We start from the raw sequence: 12157 nt of genomic DNA on the forward strand, positions 1-12157 counted from the left end.
CTGTTCCTCATAGCTGGCAGATTATCTCTGAAATATGCAATCTCATTTTCCTTAATTCAGATAAGATCTCAGATATAATATCTTAGTTAAACATTTCATATAAAGACATATACTCTGGTTCCTGACTTATTCCTCTGAAAAATGCATTAATTAGCCCAGGCATTCAAGCAATTAACAACATCCAAATGTTGGGCCTTCACAATGATAATAATATAAATTCACAGCTAAGTACTTGCTATTCATCCTGTAGCAAAAAAAAAAAAAAATAGTATATGAGTCAATAGAGGCAACTCAAGCATCAGGCTGATTTTTGATATTTTTCTGACAGCCATAAGGTCCTCTTTAATCATTGTGATAGTTTTATTAGAAAATTTAGAACTGACCTTCCTTGCTGCAGTAGATTGATCAATAGGCAGAGGATATATAGCATATGAATTGTGAAGGGTTGATTTGGTAAGGAAAGGGAGCTCACATTCCTAAATTCAGCCTGATTTCTGAGGCTGTTGGAGGCCCTCCAATGAATTAAACAATGGGCTATAACTTTTGATCAACTGCAGCTTTTGCTGGTTGATCTGATGCTGCCGGAATGAGAGTATTCTCCTGAGGTCTGCTAGCACATTGCCTGAGCACCCGTCATCCAGTGGAGTCACCAAAAGTGCATGAACAAGGGCTTTGAAATCAAAGTGTGGTCACATCTTGGTTTGACTTGTAGTTGCCATATGACTTTGGGCCATTTCTTTGCTCTCTTCTACCTCAGTTTTCATCACTCTGTAAAATCAGTCTATAAAGGACCTTCTGTCTCAGGACTGTCATGAAGATGAAGTGAGATACCTCACTACAGCCCTTAGCTTCACGGCTGGCATTTAGTTGATGCTTTAAAAAATTTGGTTGCTGGTCATTGCTCCTCTTCTTTTTTGCTTCACATCTCTCTCCCCTCCTTCCTTGCCCCACCACCCTTTCTTATTCTTTACAAGGGCTGGATGACACTTTCACAAGCGCAGCTGGCAGATTATCTCTGAAATATGCAACCTCATTTTCCTAAATTCAGATAAGGTCTCAGATATAATATCTTAGTGAAACATTGTCTGATAGTCAGAAAAAATACTGGCTGGTTTATAGGAAAAGTTCCCCAAGATATGTCTTGTGCCAAAGGAAATTTTTCTTTAGATTTTCAGTAGAAAATATAAAACTGTTAGAAGTAAATAATGCAGAAAGTTCTTAGAAGAAAATGGTAAAAGATAATTCTTTCCTCTAATACTAATGCTTTGAGAACTTTTAGTTGGCTAAGAAGTGGGGCTTCTAGAATGATAACCATTTAATTTTGCCATGTAGTTTACCACTAAAGGTGAGTTTAAGGAATTCATACCGAGTGGCAGACAAACAGGAGCCATCTCATTGGAAAATCCCTGTTTGGGAGAAGGGACTAATCTTATCTTTCTTTAATAACTCTGTTCTTATTCATAATAGGCATCAATTAAACTTATTTAAGAAATGTTATCTATATGACAGAATACTTTGATTTAACAAAAAGAGTGTATGTAAGGTATCAATTTATTAACTCCTTGTGATTGAGGGAAAGTGGATTCAGTTTGCCCTTTGAAAGATGAGGAAGGGAAGGAATGATTCTCACACGGAGAGGCAAATCTACTGTGAAGGGGAAGACAGACTGTCAGTGGGACCAAGGGGGACTGTTAGCACAGACTGTGTTCCCCCAACAAACAACAGATGACCAGTATAGCAAGGTTTCTTCAGGTGTAGCCTGAGCACCATCTGTATCAGACTTTCTTGGAAAACTTGTTGAAAATGTAGACTCTGGACTGGGAATGGAGCTCTGTGGTAGCTACCTACCTACCACACAAAATGCCCTGAGTTCAGTCCCTAGTGACCCAGGGTTGGTGGTGGTGATGGTTGGGGGTGTTGGTGCTGCAGACTTCTGGTCCAAATGCATAGTCATGACTGGGGACTAGGGATGGGGGATTTATGTGAATCTCTGACACTGCTCAGAATCTAAACCGTGAGACTTTTTGGGATCAGGATTCGAATCCTTAGTTGGTACTTGTCTACAGACATGAAGTCCCATGCATTGTCAATTGACAAGTCCGAACTTGGCTCAGCTCTGTCCTTGGAACACAACAGCCTCTAGAAAAAAGTGAAGTTGATTTTTGTTCCTTATTGGAATGATTTACGCTCACTATAGAATTTTTAAAATCTTTAAAAATAGAAAGGCTGTCGGGCATGGTGATGCATACCTGTAATCTCTGTGGCTGTAGAGGCTGAGGCAGGAGGGTCACAAGTTTAAAGCCAGCCTCAGCAACTTTGTGAGGCACTTAGCAACTCAGCGAGACCCTGTCTCTAAATAAAATATAAAAAAGGCTGGGGATGTGGCTCAGTGATTAAGCATCCCCTGGGTGAATCCTCAGTACAAAAAGAAAAAAAAAAATAGAAAGGATTAAGATAATATATAATATCCTAACAGAATAAATGTTTTCATATGACTATTTTACAGAATACCAGTAACACAGGAAAAAGTTTATAGATTGTAAAATATTTTAGTAGTTATAATTATCACATGACATATACATATAAAATATTAGGACATTAAAAAGTTCAGATTAAAAGATTTAAGCATATGCTTAATTTCCAGTCAGAAAGTCCTGAAACAGACATGCTTCTTTTTATGTTCTCAAAATGAGAGATAGTTCTCAGGGATGGAAGAAGTTACAAAGAAGCCAGTGGCGGGAGAGTATGTTGGTGGAATGCCTTTCCCAGGACTGACTTGCTCCATGACTATTTCTATGCACTTGGCCTGGGATAAACTTACTGGAGAACCAGGCTTACAGAAGTGCTGATCAGGAGAGTCTGAGGGAAAGCAGCCTGCTTAGTTCTGTCATCATTATTCCAACCATAAAGAACGTCTTGGGGGAACTTGACTCCCAGCATTTATTTTTGTATCCTTGTTCTTGTTTGTTCTTCTCTGGCAGCGTTCAGTTGATGGTTCAAACCTTTTGTAGCATATTGAAAAGGGTATAAAATATGCAGTAATACAGACTTTGGGCTAATATATTTTCAAAAATGTTGCATGCCTCATTTCTCACGTAAATTTTTAGGTTGCTTTCAGCCTTCAGAGCGTCATTCATATTCATGATAGAAAAGAGGGATAACATTTATTACCTTCACTGCTCATGAAATTAAGCACTGTCAAGCACCCCTACCCAGGACTGAGTCAAAATGTATTCCTCCTGAGCTCTTTTAGTGAGAAAAATATATTGATAACTGAATATTTAATTAAAAATACACATGTAGTACACATTTAATTAAATTATTTAATTAAAATGCATATACATATACGCATACACTCTGTCCTATGGCAGCTATTAAAGTATTGAGTACCACCTCACTCCATACCCAATTTAACCCATTTCTTTCCTGATGTCTTTTATTATGGAAACAGTAAATATTTGAAGTTTCAGCCTCTTCTTTAGTTTGAGGTAGCCATGGGATTCAGGGCTGGCCAATGAAATGCTAACAAATTTTTAGGAAAGGGAAAAGAAAAGCAAAGATCTATGAGTTTTGTCCTTTGCACTCTTTCTTATTTAACACTGGACATGATATCTGGTGAGTTAGCAGCCATCTTCCACCAGCAGGCCAAAGGCAGAGATGTGAGGATGGTGGAGCAGGTGAAGGCAGGAAGCCTGGTAATTAAGGACATTCTTTGGAAGCTGCCCTAGCCTTGGACTGCCTTTGTTTGGACTTCTCGTTTATGGAAACATAAGCTGCCTACTTGGTGAAGACACTATTGTGGATTTTTCCATTCCTCAGAGCTGAACACTTTCTTAACTGATACATCTTATCTTGAAAACAGTCACTTCTGACAGTGCAGAGGTCTAACTGCTCCACCCAACCAGTCAGACAGACCTGTGTCTACAAAGTAGGATGGTGTGGAGACTTATCTCTGCACAACCCAGACTAACCCACTTCTGTTCTCGTGGGAGATATCAGCGTGTAGAGTTAGTCATGTAGTTCTTGAGATGAAAATTGATTAATAATGAATGCAATATGGGCTATTCACAGCCCGTTGGTTATATAAAACTTTAAAATTATATCCATTGCAGCCCACATTGTTTGGAAAGATGTGTAGTGTGTGGACCAAAGTGGTACATTTTCTTGTTGTTGTCATTATTTATTGATTTATTCATTTAGTTATTTAGTGAGGTTAACTAAAGTCAAAGCACTTGTGTTACTGGGAAGAACTTTAAGATTATGGTGTAATCTGATAATCTATTAATAAATAAGAGCAGCAGGTCCTTCTGAAAGTTTCATTAGATAGATTTGAGATGAGAGATGTGAACAATCTATAAGGAAAAGGAAAAAGAGTCTGAAGCAACATTTCAAACAGTACCTTATAAGTGGCAAACAAAAGAGTCATTAAATATGTTGTGATAATATTGAGATGAATACTGATATTATGCATTAATCTGTGTTTATTATTTCTAATGATTTTTATGTACTGTATAAGTTCTGCTATTGTGTTAGACAAGGAAAGAACAGAACTCCTTTTAAGACTGAGTCCCAGAAGTTAAACATCAACATTTCCATCATATTCTTTTTAATAGAATCAAGTTACTAAATCCAGCTCACACAAAGAGGAGGGACATTATGATCTATCTTTTGAAGAGAGAAATATGGGAGAATTTGTGGACACATTTAAAAGCTATCAGAGCTACATAATAATATTTCGAAATTACAAATACTAATAGATGGAGAAAATGTCCTGCTTCCAAAGAGTGTGTTTATAACTCACTTAGTAAATAAAATATAGGGCGAATTTGTTAGAATGAGAATCTAATCTCTATGAAAAGAAGACTTTAAGAAGTGGTACTTTAGTTGATGTTGAAAGGATACAGGGCATTAAAATGGAATCTACACTTGTTTCTGGTAAGACAAAGTTAAAATCACACTATATTTTTCTCATTTCCATATTCAGAGTTACACCGAATCTAGGAAAAGTACACTTTTCCTTTCAAAGCAAAGCAAAGAGTTTAAGCAAAATTCAGGGAAGAAGAAAAGTCTGATTATGACAAATGAATTTTGTAAATGAACTATATTTTCTAGTTAAAAGTCTGACTTCAAATACATATGAATATTTTCACTTTTGAACCCCTTGAAAGATTGAGAGAAATTATTTGTCATTTTTTCTCATTTATTTTTAGAAAGGAATTATGCAATTCAGAAAATGGCTAGTAAACACATTCTTGGAACTTACACAGCTCCAAGTTCCAGATATTACCTGGCATCCATACAACGTAACAAGCCTAAAGATATAGATCCAATCCTTTAAGAAGCCACAAACACTAGCAAAATAAATCCAATCACTGAGCACTTGCTTCAGTCACATCAGCTGTGATGTCAATTTTCTGCTTCTTATCTGTGTTCATTGGTTGTACCATGTTTTAGAAATTGAGAATTCTCAATTTGGAGTTCATAACCAAATTTGCCTTACCTTTCTTTGTATGAGCCACTATTCTTGTTTAAACTCTGTGCTTAACTTTCTTTATTTGTAAAATGGTGATAATAAAAATTTTCTTTTGTTATAAATACTAAATGAAACAGCAAAGGTATACTGCTCTCAGAAGATGTTCAGTAAACCATTATACCCTTCTTTCCCTAAATTCTCCTTGTTTCCATAGTTAGTTCCCCTTTCATAATAAAATTTTAAACTTCCTTTGTTTAAGTCGTTCAGGTCGCTATAACAGAGTTCCTTAGACTATGTAATTTCTAATCAGAATCTTGTCGCCCACAGTTGTGGAGGCTGGGAAGTCCAGCATCAAGGGGCCAAGAAAATTTGGTGTCTTGCTCTGCACCTCAAAGATGGTTCCTTCTTGCTGGGTCCTGTTTATTCGGTTGATTATGGAAGCAACTCCCTTCAATCTCTTTTTGAGAGTGTTGACCCTATTCATGAGGCCCAAAGGCCATACCTCTTTACAGTATCACATTGTGCATTAGGGTTCCAACATATGAATTTTGGGGAGCACAGCATTCAGACCATAGCATCTTTCTATCTCTGTTGTAAACTCCATCAATGCCCATTAAAGTATCCTAGGTATAAACTGTGTTTGATATCAGGTACATGAATTTTTCCAAAGAAATTGGAATTGATCATAATGAGCTTACACTGACAGTTACCAAGTATAAAAATAATTAAAAAATCTCATGCTATGACTAGGGACATTATCCAATTCCAAATATATATGTGGTTTGTGTTTAAACTTTATTGTACTTTCAAAAATTGATACCTAATAAGTGCCAGAGAATGTAGGGCACTGAGGGATTGCAGAGTAGACTGCTGCATAAACCATTTTCCTGTTTCTAATGTTCTTTCCTTCAACCTTCTTTAGGATTTTGGATCATAGATTGGTATTGGAGTAAATGGAAGGAATAGGGTGTGAATCTAACATATGTATGTAATATGTAATGTATAGTATGTATAAATTATCCATAAGACATATATACTGTATGTTCAAGCCCACATATTCCACATTCATCATCCTATTTATGTACATACAGATGAAGTCACTGATGAAACACCAATCAGTGTACTTTGATAACGGGATAATTATAATATGAACAATGGATGTTTTCCCAATTATTCTGCTAGCTTTGTGGCAGTTTTATTTGTTCATTTTACTCTTTAAAGAATGTTAAATCCAAGCACTGTGGTTTATGCTCTTGGGAGTCTGAGATAGGAGGATTGTGAATTCAAAGCTAGCCTCAGCAATTTAGTGAGGCTGTAAGTAACTTAGCAAGACCTGTCTATTATATAAAATGCAAAAAGTCTGGGGATGTGGCTCAGTGGTTAAGCACTCCTGGGTTCAATCTCTGGTACCAGAAAAAGAAAATTAATATTGGAATCTCTTTTTTCTCTTCCAATGCTAAAGAGAGTGGGTAACCTCTGAAGGTTGGTGTCCATCTTGCTGTAAAAGACTTGTTAAGCCTGTTGCTCTTGAAATAGTGAGACATATCATTAACGATATTATTTTAATGAGTTTTGTTTTCTATAGTTCTTCATTACAATTGTTTTAGTTGCCACAAAGAAATGCTTTTAGAGAACATAAAAATTAAAAATCTTGTCTTTATTGAGAAGTCTCCTTGCGTAAGAGAAGCATAATGCATTTCCTTCAAAGAATAGGTAGGTTATGTAAAACTTTTACCCTAAAATTTAGCAATCTCTAAGATAGAGAAAATTTAACAATGTCGAAAAGCATATTTCCTTAAAGTGCTAACTCTCCCTTATGATGTTAAAATCCTCAGATTTATATGTACTTGAATATATAGTATATATGTCTTATGGATAATTTATACATACCTTTCTTTCCTTGGGGAGCATTGCTAAACAGAGGTTCATGGAAAAGACATGTTTTAGAAGGTGGCAAATTTCCAGGATCAAGTATTATAGATTATGGACTTGAATAAACTGTACTTCCTATTTATAGTTCTTGTTCCAAACAGTTTTGGGAGAACACTACAAGTTAAATTACACAACTTATTTGATTATCGGTTCCTAAAATGGAACTGTAATACATACTTGCAGCTTTGTGCCAATAAATACTCTCAGAAAATCATGTTTCTTTATGTAGGCATGAATAGGAATAATCTCAAAAATATCTTTATTCATAGATGCCTTTTCTCAAAATAACTAACATATTATTGGCATCTAAGTTTCGGAAACAGTTTTGTCTTTCGCTGTATTCTCTTGCCTTCGGAGTTTTTCATAATTAGTTAAATGTTAAGGAACCATGAGGAAAAATAAAATAAAAAAGAAAGAAATGAATATCAGTGAGTACCAAAAATAATTCCAGTGGAAAATGAAGTGTGCATTTGGAAGATGAGGAAATAACTTGAAACAGTGTCAAGAACACCATAGTGGGTCAAGAGACCCATGCCACTGATCATGCTCTTAGAATGATACTAAGTTCATATTTCTGTATCTCAGTTTTTTTTCATTTTTAAAATATGGTGCTGCACTAGGAAAGGCTTCTTCAAACTGTCGTGCTCTGTGATTATTAATAGTTCATTTCCACTTTTTCCTTGATACTTTAAAGATCTAAGTGTTTATGTGAAAGGATGGAAGGATACACTTGTCTAGTCTCATGTCCCTAACTTACATGAGGAACAATGAATTCCTCTGGTCCAGCTTCCTATTTTATAGATTAAGGGGCTGAAGTGCAGAGAAGTGAAGTGGCTTGCTCAGGTCCACATGGCTAGTCACAAAGCAGAGTGTCAAAGCAGAACCGTCATTTGTGCAGAACAGGGCTGGTTATTGTATTTATTACATTAAAAATTTGAGATACAGAGGTCGAATTTTTTTCTATGTAATTTTCTATACCCATGACTCTTCCTATTGTTAGAAATCCTATAGGTACTGAAAGAAAATCAATTCATATATTAGCTCTAAAACTTCCTATTTTTTTTTTTTTTGTCATACAGGAAGTGTACCCAAAAAGAGAACCACTGTTATGAACAGTTCTAGAAACTTCTTCAAAATTTCAGAGCAGGGGATATTACACAGGAAGTGAGAACAATATTGCATCTGTGGCTTTTCCCCTTAAACAAAAAAAACCACCGCCATTTGCATCTCTGACTGGTGTAATCTTGGCAGCTTTTGACTGGTTTGGCAATGCCTCCACATTAAGAGTGACTTTACTCCTACAGAAATGCAAAGACCACCCTGAAGTTGAAATTCCCTATAGAAAATAGAACCTGTGTGGCTTCTCCAAGCCCCTTTCTGCATTCCCAGAGGCACCTTATTCTAAGACCAGTTTGTGTACCTCACAACCTGCTTGAAAGGAAGAAGAAGCTAGAAGCCTGTATTAGGACTTGAGTGGGTTGCTTGGATTTACATTGAGGGCTAAGACTGCTACATAACAGGCTTTGTTAGATACACTAAATTACACAGTTTGGCAGTTCAAATGCCTGCAAACCCTCACCTCACACTGGTTTCCCCTTTTTACCTCCAACCTGATATAATTGTTCTCTCCTATGAATAAAGAATGTATGTATACGCATATATACATATATATATGAATACGTGTGTATATGCATACATGTGTATGTGTATATTTATTATTATTATTATTGTGTGTGTGTGTGTGCACCCGTGTGTGCATGTGTGGTGCTGAGTATTGAACTCAGGGCTTCATGCCTGCTAGGCAGGCACTCTGTTAGTAAGTTACATCCCCAGCCATAGAACTTCATTTGTACTTCTCCTATGACACACTTTAGCCTTTTCCCCAATCTATTTTTGGCCAAGTATTCAGCTCAAATATATTCGTTGAGCATATTAAGGAACTGAGATGTGTAAAAATAGGCCTGGATCCCCAAAGAGTTAAGCTTCTAAAGGAGGGCATAGGTTCAGTTACAGATGACTATTGTTCTTAGGGCTTGTACTAAACAATGAGCATCACAGGAAGACAAATGTCTCCTCCTTTGCAGCTGCCACAGATTAGGTTCTCAGTAAATAAATGTGTGTTAAATGAATAAGTAAATGTATTATAAAGCCTTGTAAGAGAATATATTTGATTTAATTATTTAATCTAATTATTTATTCTTTTAATGACTTTTTAAAATTGTGCTGGTCCAGTCTTAGTTTAATTTCAGTTTCTATCACTAAAAGATTAATGAATTTTGTAATTATAATCATATATGAATATCTATTACTAACGTGGCAACTTCTCCACCAACTGTTTTTCTTGATTTACATAAATAGTTCTCAAATTGTCTTTTTAGTTAGGTGTAGTTCCAAGATAGCAGTGAAATAAAACTCTAAAGTGAAATGTGTTTGTTTTCATGTGTTTGCATTGATTGATTCCAGCTCATAATCCTCTTCATTTTATCACTGTCTGCTGGATTACTACATGATAATTGATCATTGTGACCTTACAAAATATCTTTTTAGAGTATGTTTTAGGTCATGAATAGAGACTAGTCACTGTGCATAAAAAAGAATGTAGATATAGCTTTGGGAGTTATGCTGTTTTTTTTGTTTGTTTGTTTTTCTGTTTTTTTCATGAAAAAAAAAAAACAACCCTTCTATTTTGTATCCAATCCCAAGATAACTTTCCTTTCAAGTGGATAGGAACCAATTCAGAGTAGAAAAACTGGTACTTCTGCCCTTCTTGGCAAAGACAGAATAACTTATTGAAACCTGCATTCTAAATACATTTTAGAATTACAGAATTTATCCCAATTATAGAAGTAATGCATCTTCATTGTTTAAAAAAACTTGAAAATAGAATATAAACAAAGATGGAAATTATTTATGCAAATATAAAGAAGGATGCAAACTTTTTATACAAATTGACATTCTGATTTTTACGTAAGAGATTGTGAGCAGAGACGTTTTTTCTAAAGCCCTACGGATGTGTACATTTTTAATAACAAAGCTGACAGTCAGAAGACTCTGAGAAAACTGTCAATGCAAATTACATGAAACTCCTGAAGTTTCACTTCCTTATTTTCATTACAGCTTTCTTTAAAAATAAACCCAAATATTAACTTTAAAAACTCCATTCTCCTTCTCATATAATATATATATCAGGCGATCAGGATTGTCTATTTTAATACTTGTGAAAGATTTACATTAGAGTTTTTCCAAATGAGAAAGTAAGCATAAAATTAAGAACAAAGGGGTGGGATTTTGTTGTTGTTGTTTATTTCATCCAAGGTCTTGCATGTGACTCTCCAGCACCTTTTCATCAGTGAGGTAAAGAGAACAAGATTCAGGTAGATAGGTGATCTGGATTTAGTGAGTCTTCATAAGCTTACGTTTCTCTTCTGAAAAAATAGGAAGGGAGAAGAGAGATGTAAATGCCCTTCCAGTGTGTGTGTGCCTGTGTTCCTCTTAGATATATACATTTAAGAAGAAAAGTATCTTATCTACCTGGTATTTATCTGCTGTACTGGGAAACCATATTTAACTTACAAATCAAAGCCCTGAATTTGGTTGGTCCTAATTTGGCTGTCCATTCTAGATGACTAGTAATTATGCTGGCTCTCAAAAATCCTCTAAGAAAGAACATTGGATTAAAAGTCAAAATACTTGGTTTTCATTTTAACTCTATTATTAATCAATTATCTTTCTTTGGGTAAGATACTTAGGGCTTTCTCATTTATTAAATAGGCTGGTAGACTAAATCTCTAATAATTTCCATCCCAGTTCATAAAATATAATTGTATGACTAACCCAGTTCAATAATTCATTGATTCCATTTTCTAAAATTTATTCTATAATTCTAATTGTCAAGCAAAGTATTATAAAATGAGATATATTTAACCTACCACTCTAACAATTTTTTACATTATTTAAAGAGTTGTGAGCAAAATGAACTAAAAGCTATTTTCATTTATACATATAAGTATATATGAGAAAACACTAGGTACATATCAAATATATACAAATGAAAAAGTTACATTTATAATTATAATTACCATTTGGATGGAGACTTCCATCTTTCAAAGAGGATTCTAATTTAGAAAGACAAAAGTTAAAAGAAAACCAATTAGAGACTTGGCAATAGTTTCAATAAGAGACAATTAAATTAAAGGGTCCTAGCAATAAAGATGGAGACAGACAGACTCAAGAGGTAATCTGGAAGTAGGACAGAGCAAACTGATTTATGGAACGTGGAGTTGAATGGATGGAGATGGTATTCACTAAGTTGGAGAAGACTGGATGAGAAGCATGTTCAGGAAAAGGTGTAGAAGTCAGTTTTGATCATGCTTATAAGCCATTTTAAACAGTCTGTTGGGTCTGTGAACCTGAAGCTCTGTCTAGAGGCCTGGAGAATGATATATTGGGTGTCATCAACATGGAAATATTATAAAAAGACATGTGTGAGAGAGCATGCACACACGTGTGTACACACGTGAAAGGAGAAGGATGATGTTAGGCAAGGGCCCATAGTTGACCATGAAGGAGTTTAAGAATTCAATTTCAAGATAAGAAGGTGTCAGCATATGGAAGTTAGGGAAGAAACAGATAAAAAAAAAAAAAGGCAAAAGGACAATATTGTGTCACAGAATCACAAAAGGAAAGTACTTGAGGAAGGTCATGGTAGTCAACATTCCTGAATACCAAGATTAAGTTTAAGAGTAAACCGCC

General features: G+C 35.3%; 1 protein-coding gene across 1 annotated transcript in view; it reads left to right on the top strand.

The window, feature by feature from the left end:
- The window catches only part of Samsn1 (SAM domain, SH3 domain and nuclear localization signals 1), a 152936-nt gene that overhangs the window by 35776 nt on the left and 105003 nt on the right, over positions 1-12157 (top strand). The window lies entirely within an intron of this gene.

Source organism: Callospermophilus lateralis, chromosome 10 (genome assembly GCF_048772815.1).
Source record: "Callospermophilus lateralis isolate mCalLat2 chromosome 10, mCalLat2.hap1, whole genome shotgun sequence".
NCBI lineage: Eukaryota > Metazoa > Chordata > Mammalia > Rodentia > Sciuridae > Callospermophilus > Callospermophilus lateralis.